This window comes from Typopeltis vanoorti, chromosome 21 (assembly GCF_054136105.1).
Source record: "Typopeltis vanoorti isolate ZY-2024b chromosome 21, IOZ_Tvanoo_1.0, whole genome shotgun sequence".
Lineage (NCBI taxonomy): Eukaryota > Metazoa > Arthropoda > Arachnida > Uropygi > Thelyphonidae > Typopeltis > Typopeltis vanoorti.
In genome coordinates, this window is record NC_143569.1 from 96,966,448 (window position 1) to 96,977,826 (window position 11,379).

Genomic DNA, 11,379 nt, shown 5'->3' on the forward strand with positions numbered 1-11,379 from the left:
TCCAATTACAGACGTCTGTTCCCTGACGTCTGTAATTGGATAGCGAGCACCTTTTTAAAAAAAAAAAAACATTTAAGCGATTTACTCTAGCTGACTGCCAATCCGGAACACAGTTTAGCTGATGACAGCATCTTGCACTCCTTTTAGTTTGGCAAACCTTGCAAAGTACAACTCACCACCATCTATGGAACTGTAATAGCGAGCAACACAATTACTGAGAATCTACTTCATAGAATGCGCAAATTTGGCACACATTTGCTTTGTGTCAAACTCAAAAGTCTTAAAGATATCAAGGGTAACAACTTGGAGATGTTAAGGGTCCAGAGAGATGTTAAGGGTCCACCTGTTTGGTCCAGAGATGGACAGACACAATAGAAAGGTTTAGCTAGTCTTGTTCCCGCTTGATATCGGCATTAACGACATCCATACTGCCAGCTATTTATTAGATGAGAGTTGCGAATGTAAAGTAGGAGTGGGTTGTCGATAGTTTTTTCCATTACTTTACAAAGAATTAAGATGACAAAAATTGGAGATAAATTGAAGGTAAGGATTTGTCACCCTTCTTATAAATGAGTTGTAAACAAACTGTTTACAACTCATTTATAAGAAGTATAGAGAAAACTGTTGACTCCCATTCGTTTGTTTACAAACGAATGGGAGTCAACTCTAGAGCACAGCCTATAGAACAATTTGAGGAATGGCATTAGGGCCAGGGGACGTTTTGTGTCTAATTTCAGTAAAATTTTCTGATCTCTTTCTGGTGAAACATCAAACGCAACATTGAGTGTTGAGTGACTGTAATGGGAAATTTCCCTTAATTCAAGATGATGGCGTTGACTAGAGCTCAGAGAGCATAGCTGCCTTTGGGCAAGATACAAGTTTCCTGGTTTTAGCACTCTCAAAATCAGTTTTCGATGATGATGTATTTCTTGCAGCTATTCCGGGCAGTATAGGAAGATGGAGTGTTGGATGCAAGCCAGTTGCGGTATGCATGACTACTTTTTTACAGCCTTGGAACACCAATGGGAGAACCGAGGCTTCCTTAGGGAACGATCACTTAGGGTGTAGCGGAGAAGAGGTATTTCGTGAAGATGAGAATAATTTCGGTGATTCGTTCTGCACATTGGTTTGTCTCAGATTGCTGGAAACAGTAACAGAAGGTGATTGAAGAGTTCGGAGTAGTTGTGGGAATTAGGAGAGCGGAAGAGACAGCATATGAATTTGGCAGAACGAAGGAGGGTGATGTTTAGTCAAAGAGGTCAAAATTGCAAGATTCGAAGTTGGATACTGTCTGGCATGTTATATAGGAGCGAGCATACGCAGACCCCTTTTATGTGGTGAAAAGAGTCAAAGAATGTGCAACTGGGAAAGCCGAGATGAGCAGTGTTTGAGGAGGTAGAGATTTGTGTTTCTGTGAGGAAAAGGAGGTGAAGTTTTGCTGACTGAAAATGGGAATGAACATCGTGAGACCCCCCGTATATTTGTGAGATGGATGTGGAAGGTTCTGTGAAGTTTGCTATTGACAACAGGAGTCCCTAAGCAGTATTTGGAATCAGGTTTTCCACGCTGATAACTAAAAGAGTTTGATTTTCGCATTAGAATTCCTTCTTTATAATCGGTTTTCCATGCTTCGTCTCCACTCTACCGGTTTTTTGTTTCAATTCTTTTCGTAATGGCCGCCGTTCTTAAAGCTGTGCATAGGGGTTAGATCTCACCAGACTCGTATACGTTGATGCCTTCCGGCCTGTTGTTTACGACCGATATAAACGCAGATCTGCTTGTGGAGGTATCACAGGTCACTTTTATTAAGCTTAGGAAGTTCGTTCCGTCTCCAAATGTAAACATGGGCACGAAGCGATGACATCCAATAATTCTTGAGGTCAAAGTTGCATTGTTCAGCGAGCCTGCAAATGTCATTTAGTGTTCCGTCAGTTTCAGAACGGAAATTCGAGATGATGGAATTATATTTTTGTTGACTGCTTCAATCATATCTTGAACCGATTAGGCAATGAGGTCACAAACATCGTGTCTATCACAGACATCTCCAGCGGTGTCTGCGATAGACACGTTAGTTTCGAAACATTGTTTTTTTTTTATAAATTATTATTATTATTATTCCAGCTGTGTCTATTTTCGGGGAGAAAGTTTCGACGTGTATCAGAAGGCGCACTTCCAGGCTATTGATGTGTTTGACGAGGTTTCGGAACTGTCTAACGGTGGGAAGGCACAGGAGGAGACAAATGACCAGTAGAAGTTGATTGGGAATTTCAGCGCCGTTTCGTTACTTTTGGCACAACCGGTGCGAGTCCACTGACAAGAAAAATCATAAAACAAACTCATTTTCTGGAATTTTCAAGCTTCTTTGTGGTCCATCTGCAATGGCGAGAATCGAAGTGATTTTAATTTAATAATCTTTATTATATATTTAAATTGTGTAAGTAATCTTTAAAAAATATATGTTTGCTGCGAATTACGTTTTGGTAATTTCTCATTCTTCCTACACCATAAACATATTTGTATAAGTTTTCTTTTAGAAAAACAACACATTCATTACCAGTTGAGACGGGTGGATCAAGAATCCAATACCCTTGGAGGGTAATGGATGGCAATGCTGTAGTCAATGAAGTTCTAACTGAGGCTCGGCTATTGCTGTTACCCTCCTGCCATGATCAGAGCTTTAACAGCTCAATAACACCTTATTCCTACACTGTCCTCTACAGATAACGGGGAAGATGAAAAGCATTCTTGCTTCGCCCCTTTAAGCCAGTCCTTATAAGGATTACCAGTTGAAGATTAGATAGGAAATTATGAATATCAGTCCTTTTTAGGACTTCCAGGGTAACGAAGGCAATGCTGTAGCCAATGAAGTTTTAACTGAGGTACTTATTAGCATGTTTCCTGTGATTTTTTTATTATTATTATTATTATTATTATTATTATTATTATTATTATTATTATTATTATTATTACAGGCAACTCCAAAGAGTCCTTAGACTCATCGAGGGAGGCCCTAAACATCATATTAAGAACAACTTTAGAATAACTAATTACAATCATGGCACCCGCAAAAAACTTTGGCAGCTTATTCCACTCATTCACCACTCTCCAAGTAAAAAACCTAGTTCTAACACCCTTGCTAACTACACTCCTGCTCAGTTTCCATGGATGGCCCTAGTTCTTCCATCACCAGATCCGTTCTGAAAAATTTCCTCTGAATTAATCATCTTGTAATTGAAAATTTTTGTAACCCACAAATCTTCAACCTGCTCTAGTAAGGTTCATTCCATACCAGCTATCATCTTGATCACTCGTCTCTGGATCCTCTCTCCCTTCTCCCCATCAAGAAGAAACCGTGGCGTCCAGATCTGGGCACAGTAGTCAAGATGGGGGTCTTATCAAGGCTCGATAAAGAGGAACAATAACTTGCTTATATCTATTTGTCAAAGTATTCTTCACTAACCAAGTGATCTGATGAGCTGATTTAGCCAATTTTGCTATGTGCCCCTAAACTTCAACTCCCTATCCACCAACACACCCAAATCTCTGGCTTCGTCAGCCTCCTAGAGCACAGTTCCACCAATATGATATACTGCTGCTAATTTTTTCACCCCAAAATGCATAACCTTACACTTTGCTTCATTAAACTGATATCCATTCTCATTAGCCCAGACTACCGATCTATCCAAATCATCCTGCAAAAGTTTGACATCATGTGCATTCACTATTGCGCTACCCAACTTTGCATCATCAGCAACTAATTGAACATTTCCTCTCAGGTCCTTTCCTATACCATTAATGAACAAATGAAATAGCAATGGATCAAGAACAGCACCTGCGGCGCACCACTAGTAACAGGCCTTCTTTTGGACTCCACTCCTGAATAAACTACTCTCTGATATCTCTCCATCAACCACCCTCCTATCCATCTCACCAACCCTATATCCTTCCCATGTTTACTGATTAGAATTCCATATGGCATCCTGTCAAAGGCCTTAGCAAAGTACAGCAGTATCACTGTAAATCCATTACTCTTATCCGTTTAGCCGTCACTGTATTATAAAACGTGAGCAAGTTACTGAGGCATGATCTACCCTTCACAAAACCATGGTGTCCTCCATACAGTATCCCATTTTCGTCTATCCATTCCTGTATTTTGCTATTGACTAATATCTCTAAAACCTTGACAACGATTCCTGATATGTTGATCGGTCGGTAATTTGCAACAGCAGCCTTGGAACCTCCTTTATGCGATTGAACTATCTTCCCCTCTTTCCATCCCCTCGGGACTAACCCAGAGCTGAGACTTAAATTAAACAATATGGTCAAGGGAACTGACAATTCCTTTGCAATTTCACGTAAGACTCAAGCTGGTATACCATCCAATCCCACAGATGTACGTACTTAAATTAAAGTTTTGTAATATACTATTCACCTCCATTTCATTCACTTCAATTCCTGTATCAGGCATTCGTTCTCTCATTCCTGCAATATCACAGTCTGGATGATATACTCTTGCAAAATGTTCGCTTAGTAATTCTACTATTTCAGCTGATTCAGTCACCTCCCTGCCATCGGCATTCCTTAGAATCATTTTGCCGTATACATTTTTTCTTTTACTTGCAGCATATCGAAAAAATTGTTTGGAATTCACTTTAGCTTGCATTGTTAATTTACTTTCATAAACTGCTTCGGCTTTTCTTACCACACTAGTTACGCTTGCGGCCTGTGCTTCGTACTATTCGTGTGCCTGCAGGTCACCTTTCTCCTTAAATTTCATCCACAATTGTTTCCTTTTTTGCAGCTCAGGCTTAATGGTGTTATTCATCCATTTAACTCCCATTTCATTTACTCTCCGGACTCTAGGTATGCAGCAGCCATTACCTCCCTCAACGCTCCTTAACCACTTCTCATGCACTGTCAACATCCATCCCTTGCAGTTTAACATGCCATGGCAATGATCCAAGCAATATCCTAAGCTCATCATACTTGCCAGCCCAGTAATTCCACATGTACTCTGTCTCAATTGAAATTCCACGCATTTATCCACTTCCCAGGTAAAGGACCTTATGATCACTCTCATCAATTGGTGGCAATATGGTCATAATCATAATAGTCAATTTCTCAGATGCAATTACTTGGTCAAGCACTCTCGAATCCCTAGTATATTCCATTACATGCTGTCTCAGGTAGTTATCCCTTAGTAACTGCATAAAATTCATTTCCTTCCTCCCATTTATCCTCTCCTCTCTCTAATGCTATCAATGCAACCATACTTGAAATCCTCCACAATAATTACCTGTCCTCCACTCATTGAGTATATTTGCCTATGCATACCGTCTCCATCATCTATTCCATCGCCCGGTCTATAGCATCACCAAACTGTAAATATATTTTGTTCTTCTGACCTCAATCTCACACCAGATAGCCTCAAATGTGCTATTTTCACTATCCTGAAGTTGAACTTCTATTCTCTTTGGCTGCAGTTCATCAGCTATCACCAATAACACTCCTCCCCCATTCTTTTTTTTTCTATCTTTCCTGAACACACTCTACCCCTTACATTCTATCCCACTAACTATATCATCTTCTGTTAGCCATGTCTCACTAATGCCAATAACCTGTGGCCTGGAAGAACAAACCAAGGCTAAAAATTCTTCCTTCGTATTCCGAATACTCCTGTAATTAGTGTACATAAAGTGCAGAAGTCCCCTATCCCCACCCCTATTTTGAGCCTTATACTAACTATCCCATTTTTCTTTTGTTATCCTTCGTCCCAACTCAGGCATATTATACACACTCTTACACTCAACTGCCTCACTGATGTCTGCATGTCCACTTGACAGCATCCCCATCCCCATCCTAACAGCTCTAGTTTCCCTGATTCTGACCATCCGCTTTCACTTCATTCAGCAACAATCTTTCCAATCTCCGAACACCAAATCCATTCAGATGCAAACCATCCTTTCGCCCGTCAAACTCACTCCACACATCCACAAACTCCACACCAATCCTCCTGCATAACCTACGCATAGAGTCCGTTATTATGGCCCTCCTTCTCAACTCTACTCTGTCATAAGGAGGCAATAGACTAACTGTCTTAAATCTGTCACTCTTTCCTTTTGCTACTGCTAGTAATTATTTCAAGTCCTCTCTCATAGCAAATTTTTCACCTTTTAAATCATTCGTTTTCCTGCTACTACTATCATTTCTTTCACCTTATGCTTCTGTGCTCTAATAGCCTCACTTACATTATTAATTTTCGCACCCGGAAAGCAAAATTTTGTCAAACTCTTATCTAGTTTCCTTCTATTATATCTTTTACTACTGAATCACCATATAACACTCGCTCCTTAATTTTCTTTCACTCCCGATCATCTTCTCGTTTATCTTAGTACGCACTTGCTTCTTTTTGTTAGATGATCCACTTGGTAGACATTTTTGTAATCGCTCCAGCTGCCGCTTCGCCCTATGTATCTCCTCGCGCAACCGAGCTATCTTCCTCATTGCAGCTTACTCTTCATTTTTTAATCAGTCAAACCATTCTCTCGCCCTGTACTTTTACTTTCACCATCCACTGTATCACTTTTAAACTCACTCTCTATACTATCTGGCATTACATGACAATTTTCTATCACACATTCACAATTTATTATCGCATTCTGACTTTCATCCACTATGTCAATCTCGCGACCTGAGACACACTTCAGATCCTCGCTTTCATGGCACTTTCCGCACACTTTCCCACTACTATCGCACTCAAACCAAACTCCAGCCACTCTCATACATTCCACAAACTTTACACTGGACGAATTTCTTTTGGTTAAATTCTTCAAAAAAATACGGCGATTTGGAAGCCATTGTCTTTCTTCGCTTTGGTGCCATGTGTTACGCTACGTATCTAACGTGTCTTATCAAAATACTAAAATTATTCTCTTTAAAACAAACTTTTTAAGCTAAACTAACAAGCTCCGCAATATATTCTAATTCTGGCACAATTTTTAAACTAATAACGCTATTTTTTAAAAAACTAAATAACTTATTAAGAATTATAAACACGTTAACACAAGAATATTTTAATGTTTGCCAAATATTTCAGTCTGAAACTAACAGACTATCCTCAGTTCCAATTCTATATATTTCCGGGATTTCAGAACCAATTTCAAGAATTCTGAAGAAATATGTACTTATATGTACAGCTACTTATATCCCTATTTAAAAATATCCACCTATTTCCCCTCTTCTAAAGATAAGGCTCGACTATGTCTCTGCCTGGTGTGTATCAAGTTCCTTGTAACTGCAATTGGATAAATCTTACTTTGGACAAACCAGACGCTCTATAGAAAAAAGAATACAAGAACACCAATCGCACATTCTTCGCAACAAATCCGATAAGTCTGGATTGGCACAGCACAGAATAGAGACAAGCCACAACATTCTCTGGTCCAAGACTCGCCTTCTACACAGATGTCACTTTAAATTCGAACGCCTATTCAAAGAGAGTGCTGAAGCCTTACTTCAACGCCCTAACTTGAATCGAAATGACTGTATATCCTTGTCAAAAATATGGGAAAGTTTAATCCGGATAACACAAAAAAAATAATAATAATAAAATAAAATAAAATAAATAATTGTTTTAATTGAGACCTTTAATTCTTACATTAGTCTAATGTTATCTTTAATTGAATTTATAAATTAAGATTATTATATGAAATTAATACTTATCATTTATTCATCACTCTGATGAAATTTACCTCTCTTTAGTGCTTAGCAATGTAACATCACGTGGCTCTTTCTACTTTTGAATGATCAATTGTTTGTGTTCCACCTTGTAAAAACTGTTCCTATCAAGCCACTGAGGACAGTCTGTTAGTTTCAGACTGAAATATTTAGCAAACATTAAAATATTCTTGTGTTTACGCGTTTATAATTCTTGATTTAATGTCACAAGTGTCTCTCAAGAATAAATAACCTATCTTTCAGAGCTCTTCAAACGCAGTACTACCATCAACGAGCCCTCCAATGCCAAAAATAAAATTATGTTATTATATTATAATTATATATAATATATACATTATATGGATGTACCTATGTGTGTATAATGATAATGCATTACATACCACTTTGTAACTTCATGCATATCGTAACCAGGAGGAGCTGCTGCTCTCAGGTTACACATAGGATTGCAAAATTTTGCACTAGAATGTGAAGCTTACAATAAAAAAAAAAATGAACTTCAATCAGAAATAAGCAGGTTCATTGAGATTCAGTATTCTGCTCAATATTCCAGATGACTTAACAGGAACCAATGTAAATCTATTGCCTGTAAAAATCAGACTACTGTGATTGAAGTTAATGATTTGTGAGGGGAAAAATAATAATTATTACTTAACAGAACAAATCCATAAAAAAGGAAGAAGGAACGAAAAAAAATCAATTCGTTCTTAAAGTAATATGATGTTTTTAACCCACTTCGTTTTACCTGAAACCGTATTCCAAATAAAAAACAATACAATAACCTGCATTAACCATTGTGAGCAAACCTCAACGAACACAATGAAAATACCTTTTATCTTTCTCATGGTTTTTCATTTTTAATGTGTTTTTATGGTCACATAAAAATTCTGCAAGTATGTAATCAAATGCATTAAGGAAAGTAAATGCACATAGAAAGAATTGGTAAATACATGTATAGTGCTGATTCTACAGGACCAAATGGAAATCTATGAGTAAATGTACATAAATAAAAATAGTAAACAAACTAAGCTAAAGTAAACAAATCTCAATAGTTGTTCTTTCAAATCAGAAACTACAGCTATTAAAATGAAAGCATCTGAAAAAATACAGAAATACGGTTTTTTATGGATGGCAACTCAGCACTGAGAGAAATTAATATTTTCATAACAGATCTCAAAAATTGCGCGATGGTATTCCGTTGCATGCTGTCAATGAAATACTATCGCGTAATTTTTGAGAACTGAAATTTCTACGAAATATAGACAATGATAAAAATAATTCCCACTTTTTGTTATACAGTGTTTTCTTGTTTAGCATTTTTTTTTAAATGGAGAACCATCCATTAGAGGTTGTTCAATGTATAGTAGAGTAGTACAGTGGATGGGCAATGAGGAAGGTGTTCACATTTGACTTCAAAAGATGTGGATTGTATTCCTGAGGAAACACGTGCGAGATTATTTCACAGGGAAGCAGTGCAAGGGATGAACAAAGAAGAGAAGAAATTTCTTCTGCGGGTTTGGAGTTAAACTGTGAGAAGTGTTGGTTAGTTGCTGCACGTATTCGAACTGATTTGCAAGCGGATGGAGGGAATTGTCAATGCGAATTCTGATGAATAGCGGCCATAGAAGTATTTATAAAAGATGAAGGCTGGGAAAGTGAACGTTTGTGTAAAAGTGACCGGAGTGTATTCGTGAGTTTCGGGTGGCCAATGAATTTAAGTGTTCATTTCTGTATAGAGTCCAATATTGTTTGGGAACTCTTAGGGGAAACCATCATGCCAGAGTAGTATTCAATGATTGGGTGGGTTTATATAGGATTAGGAGCTGTTTGGAGTTAAAGTAACGTCTCGAGCAAAAGAGAAAAATCAAATTTTTTGGATGCAAAGAAGGCAATAATTGTGATGTGTTTGTGACAAGAGAGATTAAAGATTAGAGCTATGCCAAGAAGGTGAATTTCATCTTGAATAGAGATTTGAGTATTGTCAAGGGTAAGAGTGGAAGGGAAGGGTTCTTTTTTGTTGGAAATATCGAAGAGCTGTGTTTTATTAGCATTGCAGTTGACGAGGTTATCCAAACCTCGAATATAAATTCGAACGCCTATTCAAAGAGAGTGCTGAAGCCTTACTTCAACGCCCTAACTTGAATCGAAATGACTGTATATCCTTGTCAAAAATACGGGAAAGTTTAATCCGGATAACACACCAAAAAATAATAATAATAAAATAATTATTTATTTTAATTGAGACTTTTATTCTTACATTAGTCTAATGTTGTCTTTAATTGAATTTATAAATTAAGATTATTATATGAAATTAATACCTATTATTTATTCATCACTCTGATGAAATTTACCTCTCTTTAGTGCTTTTATTCATCCCATTGATGAATGCTTTGAAGATCAGAATTGAAGGTAGTAAAGGTTACAGTTCCGCAGATTTTGATGAGTTGTACTTAGCAAGGTTGTCAAACTAAAAGCAGTGCACTGTGCTGTCATCAGCTAAACTATGTAATGGATTGGCAAACAGCCAGAGTAAATCACTTATATTTAACCTCAGGGAGCAGACCGATTCTGGGAATTTGCTTAATAGACCTTTTTTCAAACTCGGTCAAAAGTCTTAAATATATCAAGGGTAACTATTTTGAGATGTTATGGGCAACCACTTGTTTGGTCCAGAGATGGACAAACATAATGGAAAGGTTTGACCAATCTTGATCACCCTCTTGATCGGCACTAACGACATCCATACTGTCGGCTATTTATTAGATGAGAGTCGCCAAGGTAAAGAAGGAGTTGGCTGTTGGTAGTTCTTTCCATTACTTCAGAAAGAATTAAGGTGAGAGAAATGGGAGGTAAACTGAAGGTAGAAATTTTATCACCTTTCTTAAAAATAAGTTTACATTGGCTAGATTCCAAACTGATGAATGGGAGTCAACTCTAGAGAATATAGGCCTATAGAATAATACGAGGAATGCCATTAGAGCCAGGGGACGTTTTGTGTGTAATTTGAGTAAACGTTTTCTGATCTCTTTCTGGTGAAACGTCAAACGCGGCATTCAGTGTTGACTGCTTGTAATGGTAAGGGACATTTACTGTGATCAGCTTTTGCCAGAATTAGAGGAGAAGTAGGAAGTTACGGCCAATTGGGAAGTTACGGCCAATAGCGTTGACTAGAGCTCAGAAAGCATAGCTGCCTTTGGGCAAGATACAAGTTTCCTGCTTTTAGCTCTCTCAAAATCAGTTTTCGATTATGATGATTTTCTTGCAGCTGTTCCGGGGAGTATAGGAAGATGGAGTGTTGGATGCAAGCCAGTTGCGGTATGCATGACTACTTTTTTACAGCCTTGGAACACCAATGGGAGAACCGAGGCTTGCTTATGGAACGATAACTTAGGGTGAAGTGGAGAAGTATTTCGTGCAGATGAGAATAATTTCGGTGATTCGTTCTGCACATTGGTTTGTCTCAGATTGCTGGAAACAGTAACGGAAGGTGATTGAAGAGTTCGGAGTAGTTGTGGGAATTAGGAGAGCGGAAGAGACAGCATATGGATTTGGTAGAACGAAGGAGGGTGATGTTTAGTCAAAGAGGTTAAAATTGCAAGATTCGAAGTTGGATACTGTCTGGCATATTGCAGATCCCTCTTATGT